The 25,388-nt window shown below is 37.3% G+C and overlaps 22 non-coding genes across 22 annotated transcripts; all 22 read left to right on the plus strand.

Annotated features, from left to right (window-relative positions):
* Window positions 1–398: 398 nt before the first annotated feature.
* Window positions 399–471, plus strand: TRNAK-UUU (transfer RNA lysine (anticodon UUU)). Its single transcript has one exon. It is a non-coding gene; the product is annotated as a tRNA-Lys (tRNA).
* Window positions 472–798: 327 nt separating this feature from the next.
* TRNAR-UCU (transfer RNA arginine (anticodon UCU)) lies at window positions 799–889 on the plus strand. Its single transcript is given in 2 exon segments — window positions 799–835; window positions 854–889. It is a non-coding gene; the product is annotated as a tRNA-Arg (tRNA).
* A 1,519-nt stretch (window positions 890–2,408) lies between these two features.
* On the plus strand, window positions 2,409–2,481 carry TRNAK-UUU (transfer RNA lysine (anticodon UUU)). Its single transcript has one exon. It is a non-coding gene; the product is annotated as a tRNA-Lys (tRNA).
* A 327-nt stretch (window positions 2,482–2,808) lies between these two features.
* On the plus strand, window positions 2,809–2,899 carry TRNAR-UCU (transfer RNA arginine (anticodon UCU)). Its single transcript is given in 2 exon segments — window positions 2,809–2,845; window positions 2,864–2,899. It is a non-coding gene; the product is annotated as a tRNA-Arg (tRNA).
* A 1,514-nt stretch (window positions 2,900–4,413) lies between these two features.
* On the plus strand, window positions 4,414–4,486 carry TRNAK-UUU (transfer RNA lysine (anticodon UUU)). The gene has a single exon. It is a non-coding gene; the product is annotated as a tRNA-Lys (tRNA).
* A 327-nt stretch (window positions 4,487–4,813) lies between these two features.
* Window positions 4,814–4,904, plus strand: TRNAR-UCU (transfer RNA arginine (anticodon UCU)). Its single transcript is given in 2 exon segments — window positions 4,814–4,850; window positions 4,869–4,904. It is a non-coding gene; the product is annotated as a tRNA-Arg (tRNA).
* A 1,519-nt stretch (window positions 4,905–6,423) lies between these two features.
* TRNAK-UUU (transfer RNA lysine (anticodon UUU)) lies at window positions 6,424–6,496 on the plus strand. The gene has a single exon. It is a non-coding gene; the product is annotated as a tRNA-Lys (tRNA).
* Window positions 6,497–6,823: 327 nt separating this feature from the next.
* TRNAR-UCU (transfer RNA arginine (anticodon UCU)) lies at window positions 6,824–6,914 on the plus strand. The gene is given in 2 exon segments: window positions 6,824–6,860; window positions 6,879–6,914. It is a non-coding gene; the product is annotated as a tRNA-Arg (tRNA).
* Window positions 6,915–8,428: 1,514 nt separating this feature from the next.
* Window positions 8,429–8,501, plus strand: TRNAK-UUU (transfer RNA lysine (anticodon UUU)). Its single transcript has one exon. It is a non-coding gene; the product is annotated as a tRNA-Lys (tRNA).
* A 327-nt stretch (window positions 8,502–8,828) lies between these two features.
* On the plus strand, window positions 8,829–8,919 carry TRNAR-UCU (transfer RNA arginine (anticodon UCU)). The gene is given in 2 exon segments: window positions 8,829–8,865; window positions 8,884–8,919. It is a non-coding gene; the product is annotated as a tRNA-Arg (tRNA).
* A 1,519-nt stretch (window positions 8,920–10,438) lies between these two features.
* TRNAK-UUU (transfer RNA lysine (anticodon UUU)) lies at window positions 10,439–10,511 on the plus strand. The gene has a single exon. It is a non-coding gene; the product is annotated as a tRNA-Lys (tRNA).
* A 327-nt stretch (window positions 10,512–10,838) lies between these two features.
* On the plus strand, window positions 10,839–10,929 carry TRNAR-UCU (transfer RNA arginine (anticodon UCU)). Its single transcript is given in 2 exon segments — window positions 10,839–10,875; window positions 10,894–10,929. It is a non-coding gene; the product is annotated as a tRNA-Arg (tRNA).
* Window positions 10,930–12,443: 1,514 nt separating this feature from the next.
* Window positions 12,444–12,516, plus strand: TRNAK-UUU (transfer RNA lysine (anticodon UUU)). Its single transcript has one exon. It is a non-coding gene; the product is annotated as a tRNA-Lys (tRNA).
* A 327-nt stretch (window positions 12,517–12,843) lies between these two features.
* TRNAR-UCU (transfer RNA arginine (anticodon UCU)) lies at window positions 12,844–12,934 on the plus strand. Its single transcript is given in 2 exon segments — window positions 12,844–12,880; window positions 12,899–12,934. It is a non-coding gene; the product is annotated as a tRNA-Arg (tRNA).
* A 1,519-nt stretch (window positions 12,935–14,453) lies between these two features.
* On the plus strand, window positions 14,454–14,526 carry TRNAK-UUU (transfer RNA lysine (anticodon UUU)). The gene has a single exon. It is a non-coding gene; the product is annotated as a tRNA-Lys (tRNA).
* Window positions 14,527–14,853: 327 nt separating this feature from the next.
* On the plus strand, window positions 14,854–14,944 carry TRNAR-UCU (transfer RNA arginine (anticodon UCU)). The gene is given in 2 exon segments: window positions 14,854–14,890; window positions 14,909–14,944. It is a non-coding gene; the product is annotated as a tRNA-Arg (tRNA).
* A 1,514-nt stretch (window positions 14,945–16,458) lies between these two features.
* Window positions 16,459–16,531, plus strand: TRNAK-UUU (transfer RNA lysine (anticodon UUU)). Its single transcript has one exon. It is a non-coding gene; the product is annotated as a tRNA-Lys (tRNA).
* A 1,001-nt stretch (window positions 16,532–17,532) lies between these two features.
* Window positions 17,533–17,605, plus strand: TRNAK-UUU (transfer RNA lysine (anticodon UUU)). Its single transcript has one exon. It is a non-coding gene; the product is annotated as a tRNA-Lys (tRNA).
* Window positions 17,606–17,932: 327 nt separating this feature from the next.
* Window positions 17,933–18,023, plus strand: TRNAR-UCU (transfer RNA arginine (anticodon UCU)). Its single transcript is given in 2 exon segments — window positions 17,933–17,969; window positions 17,988–18,023. It is a non-coding gene; the product is annotated as a tRNA-Arg (tRNA).
* A 3,662-nt stretch (window positions 18,024–21,685) lies between these two features.
* TRNAK-UUU (transfer RNA lysine (anticodon UUU)) lies at window positions 21,686–21,758 on the plus strand. Its single transcript has one exon. It is a non-coding gene; the product is annotated as a tRNA-Lys (tRNA).
* Window positions 21,759–22,759: 1,001 nt separating this feature from the next.
* TRNAK-UUU (transfer RNA lysine (anticodon UUU)) lies at window positions 22,760–22,832 on the plus strand. The gene has a single exon. It is a non-coding gene; the product is annotated as a tRNA-Lys (tRNA).
* A 1,001-nt stretch (window positions 22,833–23,833) lies between these two features.
* Window positions 23,834–23,906, plus strand: TRNAK-UUU (transfer RNA lysine (anticodon UUU)). Its single transcript has one exon. It is a non-coding gene; the product is annotated as a tRNA-Lys (tRNA).
* Window positions 23,907–25,388: the final 1,482 nt, after the last annotated feature.

A 25,388-nucleotide genomic window follows, 5' to 3' on the forward strand; every position in this document is an offset into this window, starting at 1 on the left:
AGTATTTGGCACTTTATTGATTTCACAATGTCATTTTAGACACATGATTTCTAAGTCAGCCGAAAATGAGATAGTACAAATTTCAGGATTTAAAATGGATTACGTGTGCTGCTGAAATTTCAAATGCTTAACACCTTCAATGCTACAGGAGATTTTCCTCCTGTGCTGAATGATCTGTAAATCCATTGTTCATGACTAGCTCAGCTCGTCATAAGCACACGACAAGTGTACTGCACGACGAGCTGAGCTCGTCATGAGCATGGAAGGGGTTAAAACATCAATTTGTTATTAAACTCTACAAATTTGATTGCTAATATATGTAACCATATTAATACACAGAGTGTAGGTCAGTGTACGTCCACATTTGTTTAGCTGATTTTAAGACAGAGTATAGCAGAGCCTGGATAGCTCAGTCGGTAGAGCATCAGACTTTTAATCTGAGGGTCCAGGGTTCAAGTCCCTGTTCAGGCGGGTGCATCCTTTAAAGAAAAATTACTCTAATTGGATGCTCTTTTTGTGTTCCCCTGCATGACGAATAAGATATTCCATTACTAAAATTGCAAAAACGTCTTTCATGGAGTTGTGAAATGCACATCTGCCTCATATATCATGTGCCATTTGACTAAACTTAAGTCGTACGTAGATTTACCTAAGGTATCATGTAACTTGAGACGGTGAATATAATTTCCCCAATTCAATATTCAAAATAAATCCATGGTTATAGTATCAAATGAACTTTATAAAGCTGATCAACATTATTTCATTTCAGAATATCTCTGCACCTTATCAGAGCGTATTGGCTCTGTGGCGCAATGGATAGCGCATTGGACTTCTAGGTGAATGTAAAAAAGATATCCAAAGGTTGTGGGTTCGAATCCCACCAGAGTCAGTTTTATCCCTATTTATTTCATAACTGTTTAAAAGAGTAATAAACAGTGCATGCATGCTTCTGCTTCACCAAAAAGGGCAGTGAAAGGAAGTCTATTTTAAATAGATACTATTCAAGTTATGCAATCTTTGCAGAAGAGGAAATTGGCAGCTGTACTTATGAAAATGTAATTTACTCAGAAGTAAGATTTTGGGCCCTTCCTTAATTTTACAATGTCAATAAAAACATATGAATTCTAAGTCAGCAAAAAAAATTAGATAGTAGCAATTTCAGGACTTACAATAAGGTTAAATTTACTGAAGAGATTTCAAATGCTTGAAGTACCAATTCATTATTATATTCCGCGTATTCAGTACTTAATACCGGCAACCATCTTAAGAAACGTGGTGATAGTTGGGACACTTCCAAATGCTGATAAGGTCATTTTGTGGAGCGACCTCTCCGAGCCTGGATAGCTCAGTCGGGAGAGCATCAGACTTTTAATCTGAGGGCCCAGGGTTCAAGTCCCTGTTCAGGCGGCTTGGTTAAAGAAAAGGTATATCAATTGCATACTCTTTTCAGGATCCAATGAATGGGGAGTCCTATTAGAGATGTTTCAAAAAAGTCTTAATCAAGTCATTACATACCCATCTGTCTTCTACATTCTTTGACAAGGGTTAAGAAGACTTACCCAAACTGTATCATGTAGTTTGACATGTTGATTATCTTTTACCAAATTCAATGTTCAAAATGTAAGGTAGTGTCCGATTAACTTGATAAAGTTGGTCAACAGCTGATAGGTCATCTTTTTATTTGTGAATCTCTGATCACCGTGTTGAATCAGGTCGGATCTCTAGTGCAATGGATAGCGGCTTGGAGTCCTAGACGAATGTAGCAAAAGCATTCAAAGGCTTTGTGTTCAAACACCAGCTGGGTCAATTTTATCCCTCCTCTTATTTTATAACTAATTGAAACAGTAACAAGCAATGCCTGCGTCTGCATCACCAGAAACATTTACCAACATGGCAGTGAAAGAAAGTCTACTTAAACAGAGACTGTTTGCTTTGAAAACATTGCATAATCTATGCCCAAGAGGAAATTCCCAAAGATACTGCTGAAAATGTAATTTAGTAGGTAGTAATAGTATTTGGCACTTTATTGATTTCACAATGTCATTTTAGACACATGATTTCTAAGTCAGCCGAAAATGAGATAGTACAAATTTCAGGATTTAAAATGGATTACGTGTGCTGCTGAAATTTCAAATGCTTAACACCTTCAATGCTACAGGAGATTTTCCTCCTGTGCTGAATGATCTGTAAATCCATTGTTCATGACGAGCTCAGCTCGTCATAAGCACACGACAAGTGTACTGCACGACGAGCTGAGCTCGTCATGAGCATGGAAGGGGTTAAAACATCAATTTGTTATTAAACTCTACAAATTTGATTGCTAATATATGTAACCATATTAATATACAGAGTGTAGGTCAGTGTACGTCCACATTTGTTTAGCTGATTTTAAGACAGAGTATAGCAGAGCCTGGATAGCTCAGTCGGTAGAGCATCAGACTTTTAATCTGAGGGGCCAGGGTTCAAGTCCCTGTTCAGGCGGTTGCTTCCTTTAAAGAAAAATTACTGTAATTGGATGCTCTTTTTGTGTTCCCCTGCATGACGAATAAGATATTCCATTACTAAAATTGCAAAAACGTCTTTCATGGAGTTGTGAAATGCACATCTGCCTCATATATCATGTGCCATTTGACTAAACTTAAGTCGTACGTAGACTTACCTAAGGTATCATGTAACTTGAGACGGTGAATATAATTTCCCCAATTCAATATTCAAAATAAATCCATGGTTATAGTATCAAATTAACTTTATAAAGCTGATCAACATTATTTCATTTAAGAATATCTCTGCACCTTTTCAGAGCGTATTGGCTCTGTGGCGCAATGGATAGCGCATTGGACTTCTAGGTGAATGTAAAAAAGATATCCAAAGGTTGTGGGTTCGAATCCCCCCAGAGTCAGTTTTATCCCTATTTATTTCATAACTGTTTAAAAGAGTAATAAACAGTGCATGCATGCTTCTGCTTCACCAAAAAGGGCAGTGAAAGGAAGTCTATTTTAAATAGATACTATTCAAGTTATGCAATCTTTGCAGAAGAGGAAATTGGCAGCTGTACTTATGAAAATGTAATTTACTCAGAAGTAAGATTTTGGGCCCTTCCTTAATTTTACAATGTTAATAAAAACATATGAATTCTAAGTCAGCAAAAAAAATGAGATAGTAGCAATTTCAGGACTTACAATAAGGTTAAATTTACTGAAGAGATTTCAAATGCTTGAAGTACCAATTCATTATTATATTCCGCGTATTCAGTACTTAATACCGGCAACCATCTTAAGAAACGTAGTGATAGTTGGGACACTTCCAAATGTTGATAAGGTCATTTTGTGGAGCATCTTCTCCGAGCCTGGATAGCTCAGTCGGGAGAGCATCAGACTTTTAATCTGAGGGCCCAGGGTTCAAGTCCCTGTTCAGGCGGCTTGGATAAAGAAAAGGTATATCAATTGCATACTCTTTTCAGGATCCAATGAATGGGGAGTCCTATTAGAGATGTTTCAAAAAAGTCTTAATCAAGTCATTACATACCCATCTGTCTTCTACATTCTTTGACAAGGGTTAAGAAGACTTACCCAAACTGTATCATGTAGTTTGTTGATTATCTTTTACCCAATTCAATGTTCAAAATGTAAGGTAGTGTCCGATTAACTTGATAAAGTTGGTCAACAGCTGATAGGTCATCTTTTTATTTGTTAATCTCTGATCACCGTGTTGAATCAGGTCGGATCTCTAGTGCAATGGATAGCGGCTTGGAGTCCTAGACGAATGTAGCAAAAGCATTCAAAGGCTTTGTGTTCAAACACCAGCTGGGTCAATTTTATCCCTCCTCTTATTTTATAACTAATTGAAACAGTAACAAGCAATGCCTGCGTCTGCATCACCAGAAACATTTACCAAAATGGCAGTGAAAGAAAGTCTACTTAAACAGAGACTGTTTGCTTTGAAAACATTGCATAATCTATGCCCAAGAGGAAATTCCCAAAGATACTGCTGAAAATGTAATTTAGTAGGTAGTAATAGTATTTGGCACTTTATTGATTTCACAATGTCATTTTAGACACATGATTTCTAAGTCAGCCGAAAATGAGATAGTACAAATTTCAGGATTTAAAATGGATTACGTGTGCTGCTGAAATTTCAAATGCTTAACACCTTCAATGCTACAGGAGATTTTCCTCCTGTGCTGAATGATCTGTAAATCCATTGTTCATGACTAGCTCAGCTCGTCATAAGCACACGACAAGTGTACTGCACGACGAGCTGAGCTCGTCATGAGCATGGAAGGGGTTAAAACATCAATTTGTTATTAAACTCTACAAATTTGATTGCTAATATATGTAACCATATTAATACACAGAGTGTAGGTCAGTGTACGTCCACATTTGTTTAGCTGATTTTAAGACAGAGTATAGCAGAGCCTGGATAGCTCAGTCGGTAGAGCATCAGACTTTTAATCTGAGGGTCCAGGGTTCAAGTCCCTGTTCAGGCGGGTGCATCCTTTAAAGAAAAATTACTCTAATTGGATGCTCTTTTTGTGTTCCCCTGCATGACGAATAAGATATTCCATTACTAAAATTGCAAAAACGTCTTTCATGGAGTTGTGAAATGCACATCTGCCTCATATATCATGTGCCATTTGACTAAACTTAAGTCGTACGTAGATTTACCTAAGGTATCATGTAACTTGAGACGGTGAATATAATTTCCCCAATTCAATATTCAAAATAAATCCATGGTTATAGTATCAAATGAACTTTATAAAGCTGATCAACATTATTTCATTTCAGAATATCTCTGCACCTTATCAGAGCGTATTGGCTCTGTGGCGCAATGGATAGCGCATTGGACTTCTAGGTGAATGTAAAAAAGATATCCAAAGGTTGTGGGTTCGAATCCCACCAGAGTCAGTTTTATCCCTATTTATTTCATAACTGTTTAAAAGAGTAATAAACAGTGCATGCATGCTTCTGCTTCACCAAAAAGGGCAGTGAAAGGAAGTCTATTTTAAATAGATACTATTCAAGTTATGCAATCTTTGCAGAAGAGGAAATTGGCAGCTGTACTTATGAAAATGTAATTTACTCAGAAGTAAGATTTTGGGCCCTTCCTTAATTTTACAATGTCAATAAAAACATATGAATTCTAAGTCAGCAAAAAAAATTAGATAGTAGCAATTTCAGGACTTACAATAAGGTTAAATTTACTGAAGAGATTTCAAATGCTTGAAGTACCAATTCATTATTATATTCCGCGTATTCAGTACTTAATACCGGCAACCATCTTAAGAAACGTGGTGATAGTTGGGACACTTCCAAATGCTGATAAGGTCATTTTGTGGAGCGACCTCTCCGAGCCTGGATAGCTCAGTCGGGAGAGCATCAGACTTTTAATCTGAGGGCCCAGGGTTCAAGTCCCTGTTCAGGCGGCTTGGTTAAAGAAAAGGTATATCAATTGCATACTCTTTTCAGGATCCAATGAATGGGGAGTCCTATTAGAGATGTTTCAAAAAAGTCTTAATCAAGTCATTACATACCCATCTGTCTTCTACATTCTTTGACAAGGGTTAAGAAGACTTACCCAAACTGTATCATGTAGTTTGACATGTTGATTATCTTTTACCAAATTCAATGTTCAAAATGTAAGGTAGTGTCCGATTAACTTGATAAAGTTGGTCAACAGCTGATAGGTCATCTTTTTATTTGTGAATCTCTGATCACCGTGTTGAATCAGGTCGGATCTCTAGTGCAATGGATAGCGGCTTGGAGTCCTAGACGAATGTAGCAAAAGCATTCAAAGGCTTTGTGTTCAAACACCAGCTGGGTCAATTTTATCCCTCCTCTTATTTTATAACTAATTGAAACAGTAACAAGCAATGCCTGCGTCTGCATCACCAGAAACATTTACCAACATGGCAGTGAAAGAAAGTCTACTTAAACAGAGACTGTTTGCTTTGAAAACATTGCATAATCTATGCCCAAGAGGAAATTCCCAAAGATACTGCTGAAAATGTAATTTAGTAGGTAGTAATAGTATTTGGCACTTTATTGATTTCACAATGTCATTTTAGACACATGATTTCTAAGTCAGCCGAAAATGAGATAGTACAAATTTCAGGATTTAAAATGGATTACGTGTGCTGCTGAAATTTCAAATGCTTAACACCTTCAATGCTACAGGAGATTTTCCTCCTGTGCTGAATGATCTGTAAATCCATTGTTCATGACGAGCTCAGCTCGTCATAAGCACACGACAAGTGTACTGCACGACGAGCTGAGCTCGTCATGAGCATGGAAGGGGTTAAAACATCAATTTGTTATTAAACTCTACAAATTTGATTGCTAATATATGTAACCATATTAATATACAGAGTGTAGGTCAGTGTACGTCCACATTTGTTTAGCTGATTTTAAGACAGAGTATAGCAGAGCCTGGATAGCTCAGTCGGTAGAGCATCAGACTTTTAATCTGAGGGGCCAGGGTTCAAGTCCCTGTTCAGGCGGTTGCTTCCTTTAAAGAAAAATTACTGTAATTGGATGCTCTTTTTGTGTTCCCCTGCATGACGAATAAGATATTCCATTACTAAAATTGCAAAAACGTCTTTCATGGAGTTGTGAAATGCACATCTGCCTCATATATCATGTGCCATTTGACTAAACTTAAGTCGTACGTAGACTTACCTAAGGTATCATGTAACTTGAGACGGTGAATATAATTTCCCCAATTCAATATTCAAAATAAATCCATGGTTATAGTATCAAATTAACTTTATAAAGCTGATCAACATTATTTCATTTAAGAATATCTCTGCACCTTTTCAGAGCGTATTGGCTCTGTGGCGCAATGGATAGCGCATTGGACTTCTAGGTGAATGTAAAAAAGATATCCAAAGGTTGTGGGTTCGAATCCCCCCAGAGTCAGTTTTATCCCTATTTATTTCATAACTGTTTAAAAGAGTAATAAACAGTGCATGCATGCTTCTGCTTCACCAAAAAGGGCAGTGAAAGGAAGTCTATTTTAAATAGATACTATTCAAGTTATGCAATCTTTGCAGAAGAGGAAATTGGCAGCTGTACTTATGAAAATGTAATTTACTCAGAAGTAAGATTTTGGGCCCTTCCTTAATTTTACAATGTTAATAAAAACATATGAATTCTAAGTCAGCAAAAAAAATGAGATAGTAGCAATTTCAGGACTTACAATAAGGTTAAATTTACTGAAGAGATTTCAAATGCTTGAAGTACCAATTCATTATTATATTCCGCGTATTCAGTACTTAATACCGGCAACCATCTTAAGAAACGTAGTGATAGTTGGGACACTTCCAAATGTTGATAAGGTCATTTTGTGGAGCATCTTCTCCGAGCCTGGATAGCTCAGTCGGGAGAGCATCAGACTTTTAATCTGAGGGCCCAGGGTTCAAGTCCCTGTTCAGGCGGCTTGGATAAAGAAAAGGTATATCAATTGCATACTCTTTTCAGGATCCAATGAATGGGGAGTCCTATTAGAGATGTTTCAAAAAAGTCTTAATCAAGTCATTACATACCCATCTGTCTTCTACATTCTTTGACAAGGGTTAAGAAGACTTACCCAAACTGTATCATGTAGTTTGTTGATTATCTTTTACCCAATTCAATGTTCAAAATGTAAGGTAGTGTCCGATTAACTTGATAAAGTTGGTCAACAGCTGATAGGTCATCTTTTTATTTGTTAATCTCTGATCACCGTGTTGAATCAGGTCGGATCTCTAGTGCAATGGATAGCGGCTTGGAGTCCTAGACGAATGTAGCAAAAGCATTCAAAGGCTTTGTGTTCAAACACCAGCTGGGTCAATTTTATCCCTCCTCTTATTTTATAACTAATTGAAACAGTAACAAGCAATGCCTGCGTCTGCATCACCAGAAACATTTACCAAAATGGCAGTGAAAGAAAGTCTACTTAAACAGAGACTGTTTGCTTTGAAAACATTGCATAATCTATGCCCAAGAGGAAATTCCCAAAGATACTGCTGAAAATGTAATTTAGTAGGTAGTAATAGTATTTGGCACTTTATTGATTTCACAATGTCATTTTAGACACATGATTTCTAAGTCAGCCGAAAATGAGATAGTACAAATTTCAGGATTTAAAATGGATTACGTGTGCTGCTGAAATTTCAAATGCTTAACACCTTCAATGCTACAGGAGATTTTCCTCCTGTGCTGAATGATCTGTAAATCCATTGTTCATGACTAGCTCAGCTCGTCATAAGCACACGACAAGTGTACTGCACGACGAGCTGAGCTCGTCATGAGCATGGAAGGGGTTAAAACATCAATTTGTTATTAAACTCTACAAATTTGATTGCTAATATATGTAACCATATTAATACACAGAGTGTAGGTCAGTGTACGTCCACATTTGTTTAGCTGATTTTAAGACAGAGTATAGCAGAGCCTGGATAGCTCAGTCGGTAGAGCATCAGACTTTTAATCTGAGGGTCCAGGGTTCAAGTCCCTGTTCAGGCGGGTGCATCCTTTAAAGAAAAATTACTCTAATTGGATGCTCTTTTTGTGTTCCCCTGCATGACGAATAAGATATTCCATTACTAAAATTGCAAAAACGTCTTTCATGGAGTTGTGAAATGCACATCTGCCTCATATATCATGTGCCATTTGACTAAACTTAAGTCGTACGTAGATTTACCTAAGGTATCATGTAACTTGAGACGGTGAATATAATTTCCCCAATTCAATATTCAAAATAAATCCATGGTTATAGTATCAAATGAACTTTATAAAGCTGATCAACATTATTTCATTTCAGAATATCTCTGCACCTTATCAGAGCGTATTGGCTCTGTGGCGCAATGGATAGCGCATTGGACTTCTAGGTGAATGTAAAAAAGATATCCAAAGGTTGTGGGTTCGAATCCCACCAGAGTCAGTTTTATCCCTATTTATTTCATAACTGTTTAAAAGAGTAATAAACAGTGCATGCATGCTTCTGCTTCACCAAAAAGGGCAGTGAAAGGAAGTCTATTTTAAATAGATACTATTCAAGTTATGCAATCTTTGCAGAAGAGGAAATTGGCAGCTGTACTTATGAAAATGTAATTTACTCAGAAGTAAGATTTTGGGCCCTTCCTTAATTTTACAATGTCAATAAAAACATATGAATTCTAAGTCAGCAAAAAAAATTAGATAGTAGCAATTTCAGGACTTACAATAAGGTTAAATTTACTGAAGAGATTTCAAATGCTTGAAGTACCAATTCATTATTATATTCCGCGTATTCAGTACTTAATACCGGCAACCATCTTAAGAAACGTAGTGATAGTTGGGACACTTCCAAATGCTGATAAGGTCATTTTGTGGAGCGACCTCTCCGAGCCTGGATAGCTCAGTCGGGAGAGCATCAGACTTTTAATCTGAGGGCCCAGGGTTCAAGTCCCTGTTCAGGCGGCTTGGTTAAAGAAAAGGTATATCAATTGCATACTCTTTTCAGGATCCAATGAATGGGGAGTCCTATTAGAGATGTTTCAAAAAAGTCTTAATCAAGTCATTACATACCCATCTGTCTTCTACATTCTTTGACAAGGGTTAAGAAGACTTACCCAAACTGTATCATGTAGTTTGACATGTTGATTATCTTTTACCAAATTCAATGTTCAAAATGTAAGGTAGTGTCCGATTAACTTGATAAAGTTGGTCAACAGCTGATAGGTCATCTTTTTATTTGTGAATCTCTGATCACCGTGTTGAATCAGGTCGGATCTCTAGTGCAATGGATAGCGGCTTGGAGTCCTAGACGAATGTAGCAAAAGCATTCAAAGGCTTTGTGTTCAAACACCAGCTGGGTCAATTTTATCCCTCCTCTTATTTTATAACTAATTGAAACAGTAACAAGCAATGCCTGCGTCTGCATCACCAGAAACATTTACCAACATGGCAGTGAAAGAAAGTCTACTTAAACAGAGACTGTTTGCTTTGAAAACATTGCATAATCTATGCCCAAGAGGAAATTCCCAAAGATACTGCTGAAAATGTAATTTAGTAGGTAGTAATAGTATTTGGCACTTTATTGATTTCACAATGTCATTTTAGACACATGATTTCTAAGTCAGCCGAAAATGAGATAGTACAAATTTCAGGATTTAAAATGGATTACGTGTGCTGCTGAAATTTCAAATGCTTAACACCTTCAATGCTACAGGAGATTTTCCTCCTGTGCTGAATGATCTGTAAATCCATTGTTCATGACGAGCTCAGCTCGTCATAAGCACACGACAAGTGTACTGCACGACGAGCTGAGCTCGTCATGAGCATGGAAGGGGTTAAAACATCAATTTGTTATTAAACTCTACAAATTTGATTGCTAATATATGTAACCATATTAATATACAGAGTGTAGGTCAGTGTACGTCCACATTTGTTTAGCTGATTTTAAGACAGAGTATAGCAGAGCCTGGATAGCTCAGTCGGTAGAGCATCAGACTTTTAATCTGAGGGGCCAGGGTTCAAGTCCCTGTTCAGGCGGTTGCTTCCTTTAAAGAAAAATTACTGTAATTGGATGCTCTTTTTGTGTTCCCCTGCATGACGAATAAGATATTCCATTACTAAAATTGCAAAAACGTCTTTCATGGAGTTGTGAAATGCACATCTGCCTCATATATCATGTGCCATTTGACTAAACTTAAGTCGTACGTAGACTTACCTAAGGTATCATGTAACTTGAGACGGTGAATATAATTTCCCCAATTCAATATTCAAAATAAATCCATGGTTATAGTATCAAATTAACTTTATAAAGCTGATCAACATTATTTCATTTAAGAATATCTCTGCACCTTTTCAGAGCGTATTGGCTCTGTGGCGCAATGGATAGCGCATTGGACTTCTAGGTGAATGTAAAAAAGATATCCAAAGGTTGTGGGTTCGAATCCCCCCAGAGTCAGTTTTATCCCTATTTATTTCATAACTGTTTAAAAGAGTAATAAACAGTGCATGCATGCTTCTGCTTCACCAAAAAGGGCAGTGAAAGGAAGTCTATTTTAAATAGATACTATTCAAGTTATGCAATCTTTGCAGAAGAGGAAATTGGCAGCTGTACTTATGAAAATGTAATTTACTCAGAAGTAAGATTTTGGGCCCTTCCTTAATTTTACAATGTTAATAAAAACATATGAATTCTAAGTCAGCAAAAAAAATGAGATAGTAGCAATTTCAGGACTTACAATAAGGTTAAATTTACTGAAGAGATTTCAAATGCTTGAAGTACCAATTCATTATTATATTCCGCGTATTCAGTACTTAATACCGGCAACCATCTTAAGAAACGTAGTGATAGTTGGGACACTTCCAAATGTTGATAAGGTCATTTTGTGGAGCATCTTCTCCGAGCCTGGATAGCTCAGTCGGGAGAGCATCAGACTTTTAATCTGAGGGCCCAGGGTTCAAGTCCCTGTTCAGGCGGCTTGGATAAAGAAAAGGTATATCAATTGCATACTCTTTTCAGGATCCAATGAATGGGGAGTCCTATTAGAGATGTTTCAAAAAAGTCTTAATCAAGTCATTACATACCCATCTGTCTTCTACATTCTTTGACAAGGGTTAAGAAGACTTACCCAAACTGTATCATGTAGTTTGTTGATTATCTTTTACCCAATTCAATGTTCAAAATGTAAGGTAGTGTCCGATTAACTTGATAAAGTTGGTCAACAGCTGATAGGTCATCTTTTTATTTGTTAATCTCTGATCACCGTGTTGAATCAGGTCGGATCTCTAGTGCAATGGATAGCGGCTTGGAGTCCTAGACGAATGTAGCAAAAGCATTCAAAGGCTTTGTGTTCAAACACCAGCTGGGTCAATTTTATCCCTCCTCTTATTTTATAACTAATTGAAACAGTAACAAGCAATGCCTGCGTCTGCATCACCAGAAACATTTACCAAAATGGCAGTGAAAGAAAGTCTACTTAAACAGAGACTGTTTGCTTTGAAAACATTGCATAATCTATGCCCAAGAGGAAATTCCCAAAGATACTGCTGAAAATGTAATTTAGTAGGTAGTAATAGTATTTGGCACTTTATTGATTTCACAATGTCATTTTAGACACATGATTTCTAAGTCAGCCGAAAATGAGATAGTACAAATTTCAGGATTTAAAATGGATTACGTGTGCTGCTGAAATTTCAAATGCTTAACACCTTCAATGCTACAGGAGATTTTCCTCCTGTGCTGAATGATCTGTAAATCCATTGTTCATGACTAGCTCAGCTCGTCATAAGCACACGACAAGTGTACTGCACGACGAGCTGAGCTCGTCATGAGCATGGAAGGGGTTAAAACATCAATTTGTTATTAAACTCTACAAATTTGATTGCTAATATATGTAACCATATTAATACACAGAGTGTAGGTCAGTGTACGTCCACATTTGTTTAGCTGATTTTAAGACAGAGTATAGCAGAGCCTGGATAGCTCAGTCGGTAGAGCATCAGACTTTTAATCTGAGGGTCCAGGGTTCAAGTCCCTGTTCAGGCGGGTGCATCCTTTAAAGAAAAATTACTCTAATTGGATGCTCTTTTTGTGTTCCCCTGCATGACGAATAAGATATTCCATTACTAAAATTGCAAAAACGTCTTTCATGGAGTTGTGAAATGCACATCTGCCTCATATATCATGTGCCATTTGACTAAACTTAAGTCGTACGTAGATTTACCTAAGGTATCATGTAACTTGAGACGGTGAATATAATTTCCCCAATTCAATATTCAAAATAAATCCATGGTTATAGTATCAAATGAACTTTATAAAGCTGATCAACATTATTTCATTTCAGAATATCTCTGCACCTTATCAGAGCGTATTGGCTCTGTGGCGCAATGGATAGCGCATTGGACTTCTAGGTGAATGTAAAAAAGATATCCAAAGGTTGTGGGTTCGAATCCCACCAGAGTCAGTTTTATCCCTATTTATTTCATAACTGTTTAAAAGAGTAATAAACAGTGCATGCATGCTTCTGCTTCACCAAAAAGGGCAGTGAAAGGAAGTCTATTTTAAATAGATACTATTCAAGTTATGCAATCTTTGCAGAAGAGGAAATTGGCAGCTGTACTTATGAAAATGTAATTTACTCAGAAGTAAGATTTTGGGCCCTTCCTTAATTTTACAATGTCAATAAAAACATATGAATTCTAAGTCAGCAAAAAAAATTAGATAGTAGCAATTTCAGGACTTACAATAAGGTTAAATTTACTGAAGAGATTTCAAATGCTTGAAGTACCAATTCATTATTATATTCCGCGTATTCAGTACTTAATACCGGCAACCATCTTAAGAAACGTAGTGATAGTTGGGACACTTCCAAATGCTGATAAGGTCATTTTGTGGAGCGACCTCTCCGAGCCTGGATAGCTCAGTCGGGAGAGCATCAGACTTTTAATCTGAGGGCCCAGGGTTCAAGTCCCTGTTCAGGCGGCTTGGTTAAAGAAAAGGTATATCAATTGCATACTCTTTTCAGGATCCAATGAATGGGGAGTCCTATTAGAGATGTTTCAAAAAAGTCTTAATCAAGTCATTACATACCCATCTGTCTTCTACATTCTTTGACAAGGGTTAAGAAGACTTACCCAAACTGTATCATGTAGTTTGACATGTTGATTATCTTTTACCAAATTCAATGTTCAAAATGTAAGGTAGTGTCCGATTAACTTGATAAAGTTGGTCAACAGCTGATAGGTCATCTTTTTATTTGTGAATCTCTGATCACCGTGTTGAATCAGGTCGGATCTCTAGTGCAATGGATAGCGGCTTGGAGTCCTAGACGAATGTAGCAAAAGCATTCAAAGGCTTTGTGTTCAAACACCAGCTGGGTCAATTTTATCCCTCCTCTTATTTTATAACTAATTGAAACAGTAACAAGCAATGCCTGCGTCTGCATCACCAGAAACATTTACCAACATGGCAGTGAAAGAAAGTCTACTTAAACAGAGACTGTTTGCTTTGAAAACATTGCATAATCTATGCCCAAGAGGAAATTCCCAAAGATACTGCTGAAAATGTAATTTAGTAGGTAGTAATAGTATTTGGCACTTTATTGATTTCACAATGTCATTTTAGACACATGATTTCTAAGTCAGCCGAAAATGAGATAGTACAAATTTCAGGATTTAAAATGGATTACGTGTGCTGCTGAAATTTCAAATGCTTAACACCTTCAATGCTACAGGAGATTTTCCTCCTGTGCTGAATGATCTGTAAATCCATTGTTCATGACGAGCTCAGCTCGTCATAAGCACACGACAAGTGTACTGCACGACGAGCTGAGCTCGTCATGAGCATGGAAGGGGTTAAAACATCAATTTGTTATTAAACTCTACAAATTTGATTGCTAATATATGTAACCATATTAATATACAGAGTGTAGGTCAGTGTACGTCCACATTTGTTTAGCTGATTTTAAGACAGAGTATAGCAGAGCCTGGATAGCTCAGTCGGTAGAGCATCAGACTTTTAATCTGAGGGGCCAGGGTTCAAGTCCCTGTTCAGGCGGTTGCTTCCTTTAAAGAAAAATTACTGTAATTGGATGCTCTTTTTGTGTTCCCCTGCATGACGAATAAGATATTCCATTACTAAAATTGCAAAAACGTCTTTCATGGAGTTGTGAAATGCACATCTGCCTCATATATCATGTGCCATTTGACTAAACTTAAGTCGTACGTAGACTTACCTAAGGTATCATGTAACTTGAGACGGTGAATATAATTTCCCCAATTCAATATTCAAAATAAATCCATGGTTATAGTATCAAATTAACTTTATAAAGCTGATCAACATTATTTCATTTAAGAATATCTCTGCACCTTTTCAGAGCGTATTGGCTCTGTGGCGCAATGGATAGCGCATTGGACTTCTAGGTGAATGTAAAAAAGATATCCAAAGGTTGTGGGTTCGAATCCCCCCAGAGTCAGTTTTATCCCTATTTATTTCATAACTGTTTAAAAGAGTAATAAACAGTGCATGCATGCTTCTGCTTCACCAAAAAGGGCAGTGAAAGGAAGTCTATTTTAAATAGATACTATTCAAGTTATGCAATCTTTGCAGAAGAGGAAATTGGCAGCTGTACTTATGAAAATGTAATTTACTCAGAAGTAAGATTTTGGGCCCTTCCTTAATTTTACAATGTTAATAAAAACATATGAATTCTAAGTCAGCAAAAAAAATGAGATAGTAGCAATTTCAGGACTTACAATAAGGTTAAATTTACTGAAGAGATTTCAAATGCTTGAAGTACCAATTCATTATTATATTCCGCGTATTCAGTACTTAATACCGGCAACCATCTTAAGAAACGTAGTGATAGTTGGGACACTTCCAAATGCTGATAAGGTCATTTTGTGGAGCGACCTCTCCGAGCCTGGATAGCTCAGTCGGGAGAGCATCAGACTTTTAATCTGAGGGCCCAGGGTTCAAGTCCCTGTTCAGGCGGCTTGGTTAAAGAAAAGGTATATCAATTGCATACTCTTTTCAGGATCCAATGAATGGGGAGTCCTATTAGAGATGTTTCAAAAAAGTCTTAATCAAGTCATTACATACCCATCTGTCTTCTACATTCTTTGACAAGGGTTAAGAAGACTTACCCAAACTGTATCATGTAGTTTGTTGATTATCTTTTACCCAATTCAATGTTCAAAATGTAAGGTAGTGTCCGATTAACTTGATAAAGTTGGTCAACAGCTGATAGGTCATCTTTTTATTTGTTAATCTCTGATCACCGTGTTGAATCAGGTCGGATCTCTAGTGCAATGGATAGCGGCTTGGAGTCCTAGACGAATGTAGCAAAAGCATTCAAAGGCTTTGTGTTCAAACACCAGCTGGGTCAATTTTATCCCTCCTCTTATTTTATAACTAATTGAAACAGTAACAAGCAATGCCTGCGTCTGCATCACCAGAAACATTTACCAAAATGGCAGTGAAAGAAAGTCTACTTAAACAGAGACTGTTTGCTTTGAAAACATTGCATAATCTATGCCCAAGAGGAAATTCCCAAAGATACTGCTGAAAATGTAATTTAGTAGGTAGTAATAGTATTTGGCACTTTATTGATTTCACAATGTCATTTTAGACACATGATTTCTAAGTCAGCCGAAAATGAGATAGTCCAAATTTCAGGATTTAAAATGGATTACGTGTGCTGCTGAAATTTCAAATGCTTAACACCTTCAATGCTACAGGAGATTTTCCTCCTGTGCTGAATGATCTGTAAATCCATTGTTCATGACGAGCTCAGCTCGTCATAAGCACACGACAAGTGTACTGCACGACGAGCTGAGCTCGTCATGAGCATGGAAGGGGTTAAAACATCAATTTGTTATTAAACTCTACAAATTTGATTGCTAATATATGTAACCATATTAATACACAGAGTGTAGGTCAGTGTACGTCCACATTTGTTTAGCTGATTTTAAGACAGAGTATAGCAGAGCCTGGATAGCTCAGTCGGTAGAGCATCAGACTTTTAATCTGAGGGTCCAGGGTTCAAGTCCCTGTTCAGGCGGCTTGGTTAAAGAAAAGGTATATCAATTGCATACTCTTTTCAGGATCCAATGAATGGGGAGTCCTATTAGAGATGTTTCAAAAAAGTCTTAATCAAGTCATTACATACCCATCTGTCTTCTACATTCTTTGACAAGGGTTAAGAAGACTTACCCAAACTGTATCATGTAGTTTGACATGTTGATTATCTTTTACCCAATTCAATGTTCAAAATGTAAGGTAGTATCCGATTAACTTGATAAAGTTGGTCAACAGCTGATAGGTCATCTTTTTATTTGTGAATCTCTGATCACCGTGTTGAATCAGGTCGGATCTCTAGTGCAATGGATAGCGGCTTGGAGTCCTAGACGAATGTAGCAAAAGCATTCAAAGGCTTTGTGTTCAAACACCAGCTGGGTCAATTTTATCCCTCCTCTTATTTTATAACTAATTGAAACAGTAACAAGCAATGCCTGCGTCTGCATCACCAGAAACATTTACCAACATGGCAGTGAAAGAAAGTCTACTTAAACAGAGACTGTTTGCTTTGAAAACATTGCATAATCTATGCCCAAGAGGAAATTCCCAAAGATACTGCTGAAAATGTAATTTAGTAGGTAGTAATAGTATTTGGCACTTTATTGATTTCACAATGTCATTTTAGACACATGATTTCTAAGTCAGCCGAAAATGAGATAGTACAAATTTCAGGATTTAAAATGGATTACGTGTGCTGCTGAAATTTCAAATGCTTAACACCTTCAATGCTACAGGAGATTTTCCTCCTGTGCTGAATGATCTGTAAATCCATTGTTCATGACGAGCTCAGCTCGTCATAAGCACACGACAAGTGTACTGCACGACGAGCTGAGCTCGTCATGAGCATGGAAGGGGTTAAAACATCAATTTGTTATTAAACTCTACAAATTTGATTGCTAATATATGTAACCATATTAATATACAGAGTGTAGGTCAGTGTACGTCCACATTTGTTTAGCTGATTTTAAGACAGAGTATAGCAGAGCCTGGATAGCTCAGTCGGTAGAGCATCAGACTTTTAATCTGAGGGGCCAGGGTTCAAGTCCCTGTTCAGGCGGTTGCTTCCTTTAAAGAAAAATTACTGTAATTGGATGCTCTTTTTGTGTTCCCCTGCATGACGAATAAGATATTCCATTACTAAAATTGCAAAAACGTCTTTCATGGAGTTGTGAAATGCACATCTGCCTCATATATCATGTGCCATTTGACTAAACTTAAGTCGTACGTAGACTTACCTAAGGTATCATGTAACTTGAGACGGTGAATATAATTTCCCCAATTCAATATTCAAAATAAATCCATGGTTATAGTATCAAATTAACTTTATAAAGCTGATCAACATTATTTCATTTAAGAATATCTCTGCACCTTTTCAGAGCGTATTGGCTCTGTGGCGCAATGGATAGCGCATTGGACTTCTAGGTGAATGTAAAAAAGATATCCAAAGGTTGTGGGTTCGAATCCCCCCAGAGTCAGTTTTATCCCTATTTATTTCATAACTGTTTAAAAGAGTAATAAACAGTGCATGCATGCTTCTGCTTCACCAAAAAGGGCAGTGAAAGGAAGTCTATTTTAAATAGATACTATTCAAGTTATGCAATCTTTGCAGAAGAGGAAATTGGCAGCTGTACTTATGAAAATGTAATTTACTCAGAAGTAAGATTTTGGGCCCTTCCTTAATTTTACAATGTTAATAAAAACATATGAATTCTAAGTCAGCAAAAAAAATGAGATAGTAGCAATTTCAGGACTTACAATAAGGTTAAATTTACTGAAGAGATTTCAAATGCTTGAAGTACCAATTCATTATTATATTCCGCGTATTCAGTACTTAATACCGGCAACCATCTTAAGAAACGTAGTGATAGTTGGGACACTTCCAAATGCTGATAAGGTCATTTTGTGGAGCGACCTCTCCGAGCCTGGATAGCTCAGTCGGGAGAGCATCAGACTTTTAATCTGAGGGCCCAGGGTTCAAGTCCCTGTTCAGGCGGCTTGGTTAAAGAAAAGGTATATCAATTGCATACTCTTTTCAGGATCCAATGAATGGGGAGTCCTATTAGAGATGTTTCAAAAAAGTCTTAATCAAGTCATTACATACCCATCTGTCTTCTACATTCTTTGACAAGGGTTAAGAAGACTTACCCAAACTGTATCATGTAGTTTGTTGATTATCTTTTACCCAATTCAATGTTCAAAATGTAAGGTAGTGTCCGATTAACTTGATAAAGTTGGTCAACAGCTGATAGGTCATCTTTTTATTTGTTAATCTCTGATCACCGTGTTGAATCAGGTCGGATCTCTAGTGCAATGGATAGCGGCTTGGAGTCCTAGACGAATGTAGCAAAAGCATTCAAAGGCTTTGTGTTCAAACACCAGCTGGGTCAATTTTATCCCTCCTCTTATTTTATAACTAATTGAAACAGTAACAAGCAATGCCTGCGTCTGCATCACCAGAAACATTTACCAAAATGGCAGTGAAAGAAAGTCTACTTAAACAGAGACTGTTTGCTTTGAAAACATTGCATAATCTATGCCCAAGAGGAAATTCCCAAAGATACTGCTGAAAATGTAATTTAGTAGGTAGTAATAGTATTTGGCACTTTATTGATTTCACAATGTCATTTTAGACACATGATTTCTAAGTCAGCCGAAAATGAGATAGTCCAAATTTCAGGATTTAAAATGGATTACGTGTGCTGCTGAAATTTCAAATGCTTAACACCTTCAATGCTACAGGAGATTTTCCTCCTGTGCTGAATGATCTGTAAATCCATTGTTCATGACGAGCTCAGCTCGTCATAAGCACACGACAAGTGTACTGCACGACGAGCTGAGCTCGTCATGAGCATGGAAGGGGTTAAAACATCAATTTGTTATTAAACTCTACAAATTTGATTGCTAATATATGTAACCATATTAATACACAGAGTGTAGGTCAGTGTACGTCCACATTTGTTTAGCTGATTTTAAGACAGAGTATAGCAGAGCCTGGATAGCTCAGTCGGTAGAGCATCAGACTTTTAATCTGAGGGTCCAGGCTTCAAGTCCCTGTTCAGGCGGCTTGGTTAAAGAAAAGGTATATCAATTGCATACTCTTTTCAGGATCCAATGAATGGGGAGTCCTATTAGAGATGTTTCAAAAAAGTCTTAATCAAGTCATTACATACCCATCTGTCTTCTACATTCTTTGACAAGGGTTAAGAAGACTTACCCAAACTGTATCATGTAGTTTGACATGTTGATTATCTTTTACCCAATTCAATGTTCAAAATGTAAGGTAGTATCCGATTAACTTGATAAAGTTGGTCAACAGCTGATAGGTCATCTTTTTATTTGTGAATCTCTGATCACCGTGTTGAATCAGGTCGGATCTCTAGTGCAATGGATAGCGGCTTGGAGTCCTAGACGAATGTAGCAAAAGCATTCAAAGGCTTTGTGTTCAAACACCAGCTGGGTCAATTTTATCCCTCCTCTTATTTTATAACTAATTGGAACAGTAACAAGCAATGCCTGCGTCTGCATCACCAGAAACATTTACCAAAATGGCAGTGAAAGAAAGTCTACTTAAACAGAGACTGTTTGCTTTGAAAACATTGCATAATCTATTCCCAAGAGGAAATTCCCAAAGATACTGCTGAAAATATAATTTAGTAGGTAGTAATAGTATTTGGCACTTTATTGATTTCACAATGTCATTTTAGACACATGATTTCTAAGTCAGCCGAAAATGAGATAGTCCAAATTTCAGGATTTAAAATGGATTACGTGTGCTGCTGAAATTTCAAATGCTTAACACCTTCAATGCTACAGGAGATTTTCCTCCTGTGCTGAATGATCTGTAAATCCATTGTTCATGACGAGCTCAGCTCGTCATAAGCACACGACAAGTGTACTGCACGACGAGCTGAGCTCGTCATGAGCATGGAAGGGGTTAAAACATCAATTTGTTATTAAACTCTACAAATTTGATTGCTAATATATGTAACCATATTAATACACAGAGTGTAGGTCAGTGTACGTCCACATTTGTTTAGCTGATTTTAAGACAGAGTATAGCAGAGCCTGGATAGCTCAGTCGGTAGAGCATCAGACTTTTAATCTGAGGGTCCAGGGTTCAAGTCCCTGTTCAGGAGGCTTGGTTAAAGAAAAGGTATATCAATTGCATACTCTTTTCAGGATCCAATGAATGGGGAGTCCTATTAGAGATGTTTCAAAAAAGTCTTAATCAAGTCATTACATACCCATCTGTCTTCTACATTCTTTGACAAGGGTTAAGAAGACTTACCCAAACTGTATCATGTAGTTTGACATGTTGATTATCTTTTACCCAATTCAATGTTCAAAATGTAAGGTAGTGTCCGATTAACTTGATAAAGTTGGTCAACAGCTGATAGGTCATCTTTTTATTTGTGAATCTCTGATCACCGTGTTGAATCAGGTCGGATCTCTAGTGCAATGGATAGCGGCTTGGAGTCCTAGACGAATGTAGCAAAAGCATTCAAAGGCTTTGTGTTCAAACACCAGCTGGGTCAATTTTATCCCTCCTCTTATTTTATAACTAATTGGAACAGTAACAAGCAATGCCTGCGTCTGCATCACCAGAAACATTTACCAAAATGGCAGTGAAAGAAAGTCTACTTAAACAGAGACTGTTTGCTTTGAAAACATTGCATAATCTATGCCCAAGAGGAAATTCCCAAAGATACTGCTGAAAATATAATTTAGTAGGTAGTAATAGTATTTGGCACTTTATTGATTTCACAATGTCATTTTAGACACATGATTTCTAAGTCAGCCGAAAATGAGATAGTCCAAATTTCAGGATTTAAAATGGATTACGTGTGCTGCTGAAATTTCAAATGCTTAACACCTTCAATGCTACAGGAGATTTTCCTCCTGTGCTGAATGATCTGTAAATCCATTGTTCATGACGAGCTCAGCTCGTCATAAGCACACGACAAGTGTACTGCACGACGAGCTGAGCTCGTCATGAGCATGGAAGGGGTTAAAACATCAATTTGTTATTAAACTCTACAAATTTGATTGCTAATATATGTAACCATATTAATACACAGAGTGTAGGTCAGTGTACGTCCACATTTGTTTAGCTGATTTTAAGACAGAGTATAGCAGAGCCTGGATAGCTCAGTCGGTAGAGCATCAGACTTTTAATCTGAGGGTCCAGGGTTCAAGTCCCTGTTCAGGCGGCTTGGTTAAAGAAAAGGTATATCAATTGCATACTCTTTTCAGGATCCAATGAATGGGGAGTCCTATTAGAGATGTTTCAAAAAAGTCTTAATCAAGTCATTACATACCCATCTGTCTTCTACATTCTTTGACAAGGGTTAAGAAGACTTACCCAAACTGTATCATGTAGTTTGACATGTTGATTATCTTTTACCCAATTCAATGTTCAAAATGTAAGGTAGTATCCGATTAACTTGATAAAGTTGGTCAACAGCTGATAGGTCATCTTTTTATTTGTGAATCTCTGATCACCGTGTTGAATCAGGTCGGATCTCTAGTGCAATGGATAGCGGCTTGGAGTCCTAGACGAATGTAGCAAAAGCATTCAAAGGCTTTGTGTTCAAACACCAGCTGGTTCAATTTTATCCCTCCTCTTATTTTATAACTAATTGGAACAGTAACAAGCAATGCCTGCGTCTGCATCACCAGAAACATTTACCAAAATGGCAGTGAAAGAAAGTCTACTTAAACAGAGACTGTTTGCTTTGAAAACATTGCATAATCTATGCCCAAGAGGAAATTCCCAAAGATACTGCTGAAAATATAATTTAGTAGGTAGTAATAGTATTTGGCACTTTATTGATTTCACAATGTCATTTTAGACACATGATTTCTAAGTCAGCCGAAAATGAGATAGTACAAATTTCAGGATTTAAAATGGATTACGTGTGCTGCTGAAATTTCAAATGCTTAACACCTTCAATGCTACAGGAGATTTTCCTCCTGTGCTGAATGATCTGTAAATCCATTGTTCGTGACGAGCTCAGCTCGTCATAAGCACACGACAAGTGTACTGCACAACGAGCTGAGCTCGTCATGAGCATGGAAGGGGTTAAAACATCAATTTGTTATTAAACTCTACAAATTTGATTGCTAATATATGTAACCATATTAATACACAGAGTGTAGGTCAGTGTACGTCCACATTTGTTTAGCTGATTTTAAGACAGAGTATAGCAGAGCCTGGATAGCTCAGTCGGTAGAGCATCAGACTTTTAATCTGAGGGTCCAGGGTTCAAGTCCCTGTTCAGGCGGCTTGGTTAAAGAAAAGGTACATCAATTGCATACTCTTTTCAGGATCCAATGAATGGGGAGTCCTATTAGAGATGTTTCAAAAAAGTCTTAATCAAGTCATTACATACCCATCTGTCTTCTACATTCTTTGACAAGGGTTAAGAAGACTTACCCAAACTGTATCATGTAGTTTGACATGTTGATTATCTTTTACCCAATTCAATGTTCAAAATGTAAGGTAGTATCCGATTAACTTGATAAAGTTGGTCAACAGCTGATAGGTCATCTTTTTATTTGTGAATCTCTGATCACCGTGTTGAATCAGGTCGGATCTCTAGTGCAATGGATAGCGGCTTGGAGTCCTAGACGAATGTAGCAAAAGCATTCAAAGGCTTTGTGTTCAAACACCAGCTGGTTCAATTTTATCCCTCCTCTTATTTTATAACTAATTGGAACAGTAACAAGCAATGCCTGCGTCTGCATCACCAGAAACATTTACCAAAATGGCAGTGAAAGAAAGTCTACTTAAACAGAGACTGTTTGCTTTGAAAACATTGCATAATCTATGCCCAAGAGGAAATTCCCAAAGATACTGCTGAAAATATAATTTAGTAGGTAGTAATAGTATTTGGCACTTTATTGATTTCACAATGTCATTTTAGACACATGATTTCTAAGTCAGCCGAAAATGAGATAGTCCAAATTTCAGGATTTAAAATGGATTACGTGTGCTGCTGAAATTTCAAATGCTTAACACCTTCAATGCTACAGGAGATTTTCCTCCTGTGCTGAATGATCTGTAAATCCATTGTTCATGACGAGCTCAGCTCGTCATAAGCACACGACAAGTGTACTGCACGACGAGCTGAGCTCGTCATGAGCATGGAAGGGGTTAAAACATCAATTTGTTATTAAACTCTACAAATTTGATTGCTAATATATGTAACCATATTAATACACAGAGTGTAGGTCAGTGTACGTCCACATTTGTTTAGCTGATTTTAAGACAGAGTATAGCAGAGCCTGGATAGCTCAGTCGGTAGAGCATCAGACTTTTAATCTGAGGGTCCAGGGTTCAAGTCCCTGTTCAGGCGGCTTGGTTAAAGAAAAGGTATATCAATTGCATACTCTTTTCAGGATCCAATGAATGGGGAGTCCTATTAGAGATGTTTCAAAAAAGTCTTAATCAAGTCATTACATACCCATCTGTCTTCTACATTCTTTGACAAGGGTTAAGAAGACTTACCCAAACTGTATCATGTAGTTTGACATGTTGATTATCTTTTACCCAATTCAATGTTCAAAATGTAAGGTAGTGTCCGATTAACTTGATAAAGTTGGTCAACAGCTGATAGGTCATCTTTTTATTTGTGAATCTCTGATCACCGTGTTGAATCAGGTCGGATCTCTAGTGCAATGGATAGCGGCTTGGAGTCCTAGACGAATGTAGCAAAAGCATTCAAAGGCTTTGTGTTCAAACACCAGCTGGGTCAATTTTATCCCTCCTCTTATTTTATAACTAATTGGAACAGTAACAAGCAATGCCTGCGTCTGCATCACCAGAAACATTTACCAAAATGGCAGTGAAAGAAAGTCTACTTAAACAGAGACTGTTTGCTTTGAAAACATTGCATAATCTATTCCCAAGAGGAAATTCCCAAAGATACTGCTGAAAATATAATTTAGTAGGTAGTAATAGTATTTGGCACTTTATTGATTTCACAATGTCATTTTAGACACATGATTTCTAAGTCAGCCGAAAATGAGATAGTCCAAATTTCAGGATTTAAAATGGATTACGTGTGCTGCTGAAATTTCAAATGCTTAACACCTTCAATGCTACAGGAGATTTTCCTCCTGTGCTGAATGATCTGTAAATCCATTGTTCATGACGAGCTCAGCTCGTCATAAGCACACGACAAGTGTACTGCACGACGAGCTGAGCTCGTCATGAGCATGGAAGGGGTTAAAACATCAATTTGTTATTAAACTCTACAAATTTGATTGCTAATATATGTAACCATATTAATACACAGAGTGTAGGTCAGTGTACGTCCACATTTGTTTAGCTGATTTTAAGACAGAGTATAGCAGAGCCTGGATAGCTCAGTCGGTAGAGCATCAGACTTTTAATCTGAGGGTCCAGGGTTCAAGTCCCTGTTCAGGAGGCTTGGTTAAAGAAAAGGTATATCAATTGCATACTCTTTTCAGGATCCAATGAATGGGGAGTCCTATTAGAGATGTTTCAAAAAAGTCTTAATCAAGTCATTACATACCCATCTGTCTTCTACATTCTTTGACAAGGGTTAAGAAGACTTACCCAAACTGTATCATGTAGTTTGACATGTTGATTATCTTTTACCCAATTCAATGTTCAAAATGTAAGGTAGTGTCCGATTAACTTGATAAAGTTGGTCAACAGCTGATAGGTCATCTTTTTATTTGTGAATCTCTGATCACCGTGTTGAATCAGGTCGGATCTCTAGTGCAATGGATAGCGGCTTGGAGTCCTAGACGAATGTAGCAAAAGCATTCAAAGGCTTTGTGTTCAAACACCAGCTGGGTCAATTTTATCC

This window comes from Lissotriton helveticus, chromosome 1_1 (genome assembly GCF_964261635.1).
Source record: "Lissotriton helveticus chromosome 1_1, aLisHel1.1, whole genome shotgun sequence".
Classification (NCBI taxonomy): domain Eukaryota; kingdom Metazoa; phylum Chordata; class Amphibia; order Caudata; family Salamandridae; genus Lissotriton; species Lissotriton helveticus.